The sequence below is a fragment of the Ischnura elegans genome, chromosome X, assembly GCF_921293095.1.
Source record: "Ischnura elegans chromosome X, ioIscEleg1.1, whole genome shotgun sequence".
Taxonomy (NCBI): domain Eukaryota; kingdom Metazoa; phylum Arthropoda; class Insecta; order Odonata; family Coenagrionidae; genus Ischnura; species Ischnura elegans.
This window is the reverse complement of record NC_060259.1, coordinates 39,434,983-39,445,742: the sequence shown is the minus strand read 5'-3', so window position 1 is coordinate 39,445,742 and position 10,760 is coordinate 39,434,983.

Here is a 10,760-nt window from a genome sequence, read left to right as displayed (position 1 = left end):
ATCCGTCTCCATTGAGATACGCAGAAGCAAGAGAGAGTCGGCTATACATGGGTGCGTCTCCTGTGCGTCCGAACACCCCCCAGAATTATTTGGGACGTTCAAAACCACCGTGAGCAGGGTAAACACGAATAAAATAAAAAAAAGAATGACGGACAGTTATTCCAAATCTGTTGGAATGAAGTTTTTCAGGTATTTTGGCATCATTATAATTTCTGGTTGAGTCTAACTCCGATACTGACTTTAACTTTAACTAGAGGTGGCTTTGACTTTAACTAGAGGAGCTAAAAGTCATATCATAGGCTAGAGCTAACCAGAACTTTCAGCCACCTCAAGGTAAAGTGGAAGGCTCTATCATGTTATGATTAGTATCAGTGCTTAATTGATAAAATTTTAGTTATCGGAACGCATACCCACACATTTAATCCACACAGGCTTTTAAATATAAGCCACCATCCCCCTAAAACTTCCGATTTTTAAACTTGCAATAAAAGTTACAATGAGATATGTTTTACCAAACATAAAAAACGATGACTTTTTTAAATACTCCAATTTTCGTTAAGAGGTGCCGGAACGCCGTTCCGGTGCGTTCCGGCAGAAATTAAGCACTGGTTAATCAAATATTATAAAACCGGCTCAAAGAGTAAATCGCACGCAAATGCAATTTCACCACGAGATGATTTATAACCAATTCCTGTATTGTAGCTTCCCTCTTCTGAATCATTTTAATGAAAAAATACCCAATTCGATTGGGTGAATTAAATATCATCATAATCATTGAAAATGCTGTTAGATATGTTCCCACTAGATATCGCTTATACAAAAGCACGTTAACTGCAATGTCTTTAGGATTGTTGAAGGGTAAATTATTTGAGGGATTCGTATCCTCCATTTTTCAATGCTAGAGCAACCACTCTGATTATTAACATTGGGCACTCCAGTGGCGTGACTAGGAATATGCTTTGGGAGATAGAGGGCACTGGGTGGGCGACCCCCCAGCCAATGCGGGTCCGGGGAAATGACATGCCTGGAAATACATCTTCTATATTATTTCTACTGTATAGACACCTTTTTCTCAACTTATACGCAACCAAACTCTACAAATGAGGTACCAAAATGCACAGAATTTATCAGAGAACATGCAACGGCATAACTTACTTCCTAAATATTGCTATTGTTTCCTAAAATTGGTTTTTAAATAATAAAAAAAACCGGTAAATATTCCTGACGTTAACGGCGCACAAACTGATACATTTGTTCATTTGCAACAATATCTCGCATTCTTTAAATAACTTTTATCAAAATGCGGCTGATTCCACATTCAAGTCTCATGTTGATACGTAAGTATGAGTCATCATGTGCGTTTAAAAGAGGATAGTGTAATTACTTCCAATGTTGTGTTTAAAGAGGCCCTCTGACCTCAATTTGTACATGAACATTCCAATTAAATTTGTTCATAATACCCTGCCTTTTTTCTACATTTTAAAATTTAGAAACGCGCCTATCCCTCTGTGGACCTGCATTGAAAAGAGCGGGGAAGCACGCTGGGAGCGGGCGCATCACGCTCGTTTTATATTATTTTGATACCTTAAAATTTGTGTTTCACTCGTAATTTCGCGGGAAGTCATCTCATAAGGGTAAACATTAGTATGCTATAAAATTCTCTGAGGCTTTGGGGGTGATCTATCCCTCTCTTCCCCCCCATAGTTACGCCACTGGGACACTCCTACTATACAGAAATTTACTTTCGACAGCGACAATAATTTCGGAAGGAGAGTAAGATAACAGATGACAATGTAGATAGAAGCAAATTCCAAAACTAAAGGTCTTCTTAGAAAACGGCAAAGAGAGGTGAAAGCATGTGAGCAACGTATTTGGGAGTAAAATAAAGGATAGCCACACGCTGGGCGCTAAGGGAAGCGAGGAGGGTGCCTCAAAAGGGGGTTAATGAATCCGAGTCATCAAAGTCGTGCGCAGGGGTTCGAAGGCAGGCAAGGGTTGAAAACCTGTACTACCTTTCTGAAGTATTTTTAAGGCTGTTGCGCCCTCCTATTGTCTCCTATTTGCATTGTCTCCTTGAGGCCGCGTTAAACTTGTTTTTCCTATCGCACTCACCTCGGGAAGATTTGAACGCGCGGCAGGGTGGGGGGCATGAATGAGTTTCACGGAAGTGAACCATCGCAACCATGCGCATGGGTTCCAAAGGAGGATAGAAATAGCATTTTCAGGCTGCTAAAAGGATTGAAAAGGTAGATTTTCGATCGTTATTTACACTCACCTATCTTCAGGTTTGAGGGAAATTAGCGGCGAAAAATTCTTAAACTTATGTACAGGGGGCCACACTACTAAAAGGACAAATTAAGTCCTATACACGTTAAGCATTTATGCTTGATTTACTTAAAAGCTGGATTTATTGAACGTCACAAAGCTTCCTGAAGCTCGAAGAAAAATGTTTCAGGCACAGTCCCAACCATTGTTCTTCTTGAGTTCCGCGCGCAGACTTGGCAACGCAGCATTTTTCAGCAACAACGCACTGCGGCGTATTTTCTTAATGTCCATGTACAATTTATTCTGCATATAAATCAAGTATTATCGGATCGTAGAAAAATTACAAATAAATAAAAAAAGTGTTTCTATCAGTTTAAATTCTTATCGTGGGGTAAACTGTAGGACAAGATAATGTTTAAACATTTTCGTTAATTAATGACAAAATATACATTCAAAAAATGCACAAAAGTCATTTTCTTGATCTACATATATGTTTGCAACTTATTGCGGAAGATGAATGATGTAGACGTAGTAGTTTTCCCTAGGTTGAATTACAAAGTCCATGAAGTTGACAAAACAGCTAATTTTACGGTGCGCGCAGTCACTTATGTACTGGTGTGTCTGCATTTTTCATTTTTTCATAAAAAATACATCGGAATTGAGAATAAAATTTTCTTTAAAATGGCGAATTATTTCATTATTTTATCATGCGCACAAGATATAAATTTGCAAAGTACAGCGGCATATCATTTTGACGCCGACATTAGGAAGAGAGGTGTCGATCAACTGCTCACAAGCTGCCAATGGAATAAGCTCCGGCGTTGCTGATTTTGCGATTTAATGTGAATGAAAGTACTTCGAATTAGGGGCAATTACGGACATGGGCATAACCAGATGCGTTTGAAGAAATAGGTGTCATCACCAGAGAGGTATGGAAAAACCCTCGTGTAAAAGAAGGGGTCACGGAAATTTGAAAATTTTCGCATCCTAAAATGACGTTTTAAACGTTGCGTGAAACTACAAAATACCTGTGCAGGCTCTGAACCAAAGTTTTTAATTTTTATCAATGGAGAGGGTCTTAAAATTCCATTAAAACCACTGATGACGCTAAAAATTCCATTTTCAAACTGTAAACATTCCTTTGGTTAGGTTTTATGTAGAAAAATATCTGCGGTTCATAGTATTAATTTACCACAGATTTCTTTTAACTCATAAATAAGGTTGAAATAAAAGGTATGTGCTTTTTTCCACAATTATTCAATACGTACGACGCGTTTCGGATCACAGAGCCATCATCTGGTACGAGACATTATTACTTATAACAGAGCCATCAATAAGTGTTCTTAATACTTACCTCCGTGAATAATTACCCGACCAGGCTTATAAGGAACCATTTTGCAGAAGCGAGATTAAGGTCGTTGTTTTGGGGGTTCTTTGCGCGTTCAGTACTTCACGCGGCGTCTTGGTGGTATGCAATGCCTTTCAAGGATTATTTACCGGCTTACAATTAGATGAGTGGCTTTTAGATATTCTCCAATTATCTTTAAACATAATCTGTTGAGCATTTTACTCGTATCCTCGACGACGGAGTTCAGCTTGGGACAATGAATGATGTTTTCACGCATATTGACCAAGCGGGAATCAATAAAGTCAAATATTATCTTCAGGGGTGGCGTGGGGTGATTGGAGGCCCTCGACTGGGGCTCATGATGGGGTCCTCCTCTCCGGGGGATTCGGAAGTCCTCCCTCGGAAAATTTTCGGAAATTGCATGCCCGGAATAGATTTTGACCCAATTCTGGCTTTTAAAAACTACATGAAAGTTGATAAAAAATTGCAATTTCGCAAGAAAAAATATAATGGAAAGTGAGAATTTCAAAGCTAATAAAATTTAATAATGTATTACGGTTTTGTTATCTATTTCGCGATATTTTTCCATGCAACTGCACTGAAACCTCTAAAACATAGCATTTTTCAATTGCCCTTTCTAAAAAATATGTATCAGGTTCTCTTTTATCATCTGACACCTTTATTTTATTTGCTTTTTCGTATAATTTTTTTGCACTGAGTCAGTAGCGAATACAGAAAAAACTCTAGGGGGGTGCAAAAGATACCTTGAATTACCTTTACTTTTATCGTAATAAAAATAATCAAGTCACCTGCAAATTTTAAGAAGGTTTCAATTTAAGTGATTATGTAAAAATACAAGACAATGCCATCTTATGATATAAAAAAGTTAACAATTGTGGTTCTGCAATGTTTGGCAATACGGGCGGCCCCACAGGGGGGGGCGCGCTCCCCCCATTTGTATCCGCCACTCCACTGAGTTTATTGTAACTGAAGCAACTAATAAAAGCGTAGAATTTTTTAACTGCAATAAAACTTTGATTCAATTAGTGAGTCTATTTTATTACACCTTCCATACACACTTAACAACACATGCGAGCATTGTGAAGGACCCCTTAGGTCGGGGCCCTTGGCAGTCACTGACCAGCCGACCTGGCCAGACCTCCCCTGCTCATCTGAAAGGAGAGATGGGAATTTTGGACCAAGTACACTGGCAGATTAAGTGGGGGAAGGCAGCCCCCCTCGCATTTTATGGAAAAATTGGAATGGCAATCGTTAAGGCTATCTCCCCAATGGAAATTTTTGTTTCTTCAGGCTGATAAAAATGCTTAAAAATAACTGATGAATAATTAAAAGCCGCTTGCCTATGCATAACAGATTTCAACCATATTATCGCTTAGAGGCATTGCATATCAACAAGGTGACGAGGAAAGTATTGATAAGTAATGAGCCCCCTAGAGCCAGTGGTGCAGCGAGAGAAATTTTTTAATTTAATCCATTTTACTTAATGGATTAGTATTACTTATAGAATAGTGTTAAGATTAATCAAATATCCCTCAGAAAGCCGTAAAACTCGCCATTTTTAACCATTTATATTTATTATTATAACCTTTAAAATTTTCTCGAGGAGGGCCCCCGCAACTCCCACTTATCCTGGCGGGTATGCAATACCCCCACACCCCCAAAGTATTAGTTGCGCCTAAAAACCCCCCTAACCTTAATTCTTAGTTGCGCCCCTGCCCAGAGCAATGGCCTTAGTCTGCCCCTGAATTCGTATTAGGCCCACATACCATGGCAAGGGAAATAGCCAGGAACTGGCTACAGGGGGTCACTCTATCTTGGCGGCTTTAGTAATAATTAGGGCTGTATTCTCAGATGTCCCTGTAGGCATTACTATACCGATATGACGTAAGAAGAAGGGTCAACCGATCGGACAACTGTTTCTGAGATATCCCTTTATGGTTGCTGGATCAATGCTCCCAACAGGCTAACAGATACTCTCCCAAGAATTTAAAGGCTTGTCGAGAGCAACACTTTAGCCTGTAAGGGATAGTTGGTTGTCTTGCTGAATGTGGCAGTTAAGGCACTACTCACGTTCCGACCCGATCACCCAACACGACCGAACTCCACGACCATCCCTATCGGGGCCAGCTCTACAGACGCCCAAACCAATCCACCTCACCCGACCAACTTACCAAATACATATTCCGTAGTACACAACGTGATAGTGTGGAGTGAAGTTGGTTTCGGCTTGTGTTGGCAACAGCTCCGCATTTCTCAAAAAATGGGTTTGGCTTTAGCCAATTAGGTTCTCATTGATGACAGAAAAAAAGAGTATGGGCAAAAAAGTGGCTGTTTGAAGTTTCACCCACATGAAATTTTCTTCGAGAATCGGATGGAAATGATTTCCGAAATTATTTGAGGATAGATGAAGAGTGTTTCATGGAGTTGCTTGGCAAGGTCAAACCTCAAATTGTTGGAAAAAACAGCCGATAACAGTTCAGACGTTGCGACGCCACAGAAATCGGGGTTGGATGCTCTGACAGGACCAACTGCCCAACCGTTGGGTCCGACTGTTTTCGTCGGGCAACAGGCCTACTTACCCTCCAACCGTCGATGCCAACGCAGTTGGTCCCGACAGTTGGGTGGTTTGGTCGGAACATGTGTAGCACCTTTAGTGTCTGTATTGAAATAAAGTAAGTTCCAGTTGATTGGGTGATCAACTAATATGGAAAGTTACTCATTTGATACAAATCTCAAAGACCATAACTCATTTGAAAAATATATCTTTAGTTTCCTACATCTAATTGGGTCAGAAAGTCATTTTAATACCTGCCATGCATCGCCGGTATTTGTCCAATAATTACATGTAAATATGAAATTTGATAAGTTCGAGAAACCAATTCTCTCACATCATTGAACTAATATTGGACCAATAGAAAGAGTTCTTTTCACGATAGGGGAAAAGAATTAGCCCATTGGTAGCAGTAAAATTCCTTGAATGACGGCATCTTTTTCTGCTATGGTTATTCATTTCAACTACAGGATTAATGAAAATATTTTTCTATATTGACAATGAAATGGCACACTGTAACTGGCTGACAAATTTAAAACAATGTTTAGTTACAACTTTTGCTAATCAGTGCAACATCTGTGAAGGCCATCACCTTTTGGTCAGAAGAACTGCTGATAACATGAAATGATTGTACCATGGAAAATAGGTTTACTGCATTTCAGGGTTAACAGAAAAGTGCACACCCATGCGTTGCCAGCAACAGATTGGTCATCCTTATACATGGAGGCTGGGAGAAACATTTATTATAACTATTTAATATGCTCATAGTATTTCAGAGAAAAAATTATAATTTTATTTTTTTTAATATTTAGTTATAGTTGGTAGGTCACAACTATCCAAACAAAATATGTATTTATTATTGCTGACGTACAGGTGATGTCACCAACGACATCTTTTTTAGCGAATGCGTGATACAAAATAGATGAAAGGTATCAAAAATACGCTCCTTGGGTAGTAATGCTTGCCCTAAGATGACACTCTGAAGCCCAAGATTCATATGGTCTGAGGAGCAGGGTATAAATTCACATTCCATAAACTAATACTATGACAAGATAAGTGTCACTCAGTAACTGAGGACAGCCCCAGCAAACAAAGAAATAAACATGAAGACAAAGCCGTAGTAAGCAGAATGACTTGGCGTTAAAATCGCCTCTGATTTCTATAGGATATGTATTCCACAAGCTCATAGCTAGAAATAAATTTTGTTAAGGTTCTTTCGCAGAGGATGTATATTTCAAGGGGGTTCATTTGAAGTGAGTACATACACTAAAAATCTTTCACGCATATCACGGTGATCCCTCCCCCCCACTTGCTATGGCCTTGCCCATTCAAATTGACCCCCAAACATTTTTTTTACAGGTACAGCCTTGCATGTACAGGAGGGGAAAGTGTGTGAGCATTTAGGTTAACTGAGTTATCAATGAAGATTACAGACAGATTACAAATTATAAAGCCGACATTTTAATGATTGTGCCTCCCATTGATTTCATGAGCCAGATTCTTGGAAATGATGATGAAACTTGCCACCAATCCAACGGCTTCTGAAGTTCTTTTGCAGATTCCTTCCCATGAAGACCTCACCTTAAGGATAATATTTCTGTTAATAATTTAGAAAACTGAACAATATGATTAACAAACCGCGGTATCTTGCTGTCTCTGTTAGCATTATTGGTCTCATTAATGGATGCATTGCCAAATTATTTACCAGCTATGCCTATTTTACTCTGGAATATATAAGTGTATTAAAAAACAAAACTCTTGAGGAAATGTGTGCACCATTATAACAGACAGGTCAAAAATATGTTAGATGCAGGGTTTATTTTCAGAAGATGCTATAAAAACTGGACATATCCTAGCAAGACATAAACTAAATTTGTTGGTACTTAAATGAAAAATTTAAGTGCTTAAGAACTGCTGTACTAACATTTCAAATACATATGTACCTAAAAATAAATGCATGAGGCCATCTTAACTCTAGTTTGGACATCCATAACATGTTGTACGTATAGCTCCGGGGGCGTAGCTAGGAATTAAGGCTGGGGAGAGGTTTAGGTGCAACTAATACTGAAGGTGTCAGGGGGTATGGAATATGTACCCGCCAGGGTAAGCGGGAGGTACGAGATTAATAAAATTGCAGAATTTTAAGATAAATGGTTCAAAATGGTGAGTTTTACAGCTTTCTGAGGGGTATTTTATTAATCCTTACACTATTCTATAGGTAATATCAATCCAATGAAGTAAAATGCATTAAGCTAGAAAATTTCTCTGAGCTCTGGGGGCGTTTTATCACCCAAAACCCCCCTGCTGCACCAAAGTGTAGCTCAACCTTTTTACATCAATAGACAAAATTCTAAATCACATTGATGGGTTGGATACAAATAAGGGCCCTGGACCTGATAAATTCTCAGCTTTTCTCATCAAATTAAATGTCAATAATCTACCCTATCCACTGCACTCAATTTTCAATAGATCTCTGAAGGGATATTTCATAGTATGTACCTGGAAAACCACTAATATTGCTTCAGGTTTTAAAAAAGTAAACAAGTCTGATGTTATCAATTACAGGCGTGCATAATACCATTTAGTCATATATTTCTGGTTTTTGAAAAATTCGTGTTCAACAGCACCTTTGCCCTCTTAACATGGCTGCACACCCAGTCATTCAACTACTACACACCTGCTGGTTAATGGAGAATACATTAACAAAGCTACTGGTGATGGGTTGAAGTTAATTTAGAATATGTATGTATACGGATTTCTCCAAAGCCTTTGATAGTGTTGATCATTACATTCTAATTAAAAACTAGAGGCACTGGGTGTAATGGGCAAAACTTTGCTCGGGATGCATAGTTACCTGACTGAGAGGAAGCAGTTAGTCAAAATAAAATCATTTCAATGGAGAGAATATCCAATAGAGTCAGGTGTACCTCAGGGCTCACATTTGGGTCCATTTATTTATAATATATTGATGAACAACATCAGTGCAATATTCCATAAAACTCAGTGTTTATTATTTGCTGATGAACTAAAATATTTATAGTGAAAAAGAGAGTTAAAAGACTGTGATATCTTACAAAACAGCATCAATTTCTTAATATTGTGGAGTGATAAAAACAAAATGCAATTATATATCAAAGTGTAATATATTTTCAGAATTCAGAAAAAAGTGTCCTATATTATAAAAAAATAGAGCATGGTAAATGAAAAATTACAATATGGACATCAATCAAGGACCTTGGAGTGATCTTTGACTCATGTGTGTCCTTCAAAGTTCGAGAGTTCGAAAACATCAATTCTTTTGATATACTGTACTCATATGGAATATGTATCCACCACATGGACTCCTACTTATAATGAACGTAATTAATATATTGAGAGGGTTCAGCATAAATTTCTATGCATAATTAACTTAAAGATTTGATGTGAAGTAAACAATATTTTCTACAACAGTATTTTTCGTGTTCTTAGCATAAAAACTTAAGCCTTCAAATGCAATATTTCCGATTTCACTTTCCTTCATGAAATAATTAGTGACAAATATGATTGTCCAGAACTTTGAGTCTCATACAATTCAGAGTAGGTACTTATTCCACTGGATCGAACCACCTTTCCCATTCACGCAACCAAATATTCTTGGAATTCTGCCCTGGCCAGAATTCAGAGTTAAGGTTCTATTTATATGGACTATAAAAACCTTTGCATTTTTAATACAAAAATTTCGCACATCAAGCAAATTAAGAAGTCACCTGTAATATCAAACACCTATTGAACTTAGTTTTACTGAACTGTATAAAATTTTCCAAGCAACGGTACCACGGTGTTTCTAATTTCTGTACTTCAATTATACTTTGCATATCATGTAAACTTGAATTCCACTTACAATAACCTGAATAATTTTATTGCGTTACAACACGAAGGTAAAATGGGTTATTACCCATAGACATATTAAAATGAAAGGAATAATGAATAGTTCTAAACCATTGTGTAATGGAGCATGTTTAGAGACAGAAAAAAATTAGCTTATTTTACCAATAGCAGAGGTAAATCAATAAATTCTTAGAGCCATGAAAAAGCAATTCTTCAAAGGTAATCATTTGGCTTAACCAGGGTTCAAACCAATATTTTGTCGTAGTCAGTCAGGTATGTCACCAATTACACCAACCAGCTATCTTTCTCCGCTGCAAATTCCAGACTAGGTTTACTGTACTAGGTAGAATTCTTGCCCACGTTTTGACACAGGAGACAGGTCGTACTAACTGAGCCACTGTCGGAGAGAAAACTCCACAGAGTCGCTGTTCAGTGAAGGAAGTTTTCCACAGCACTGCACATAACAAATGACTTAGTAAGCAGGCATGCACACTGATGCAAATTCATTTTCACCATGAGTGAAAAATCTGCTCTGAACAAATCACTTGGCTTAGCTGGGATTTGGACCCATATCTAGAGCTCCAACCAATTAGCAGATTAATGAAAATGAATCTGAAATCATGACCTTTACAATAAAATTCCTTCCCAAATATAAGCTTAACTCACAATACCTGAAATATTTACAAGGCTGCAACGATAATTTTGGCT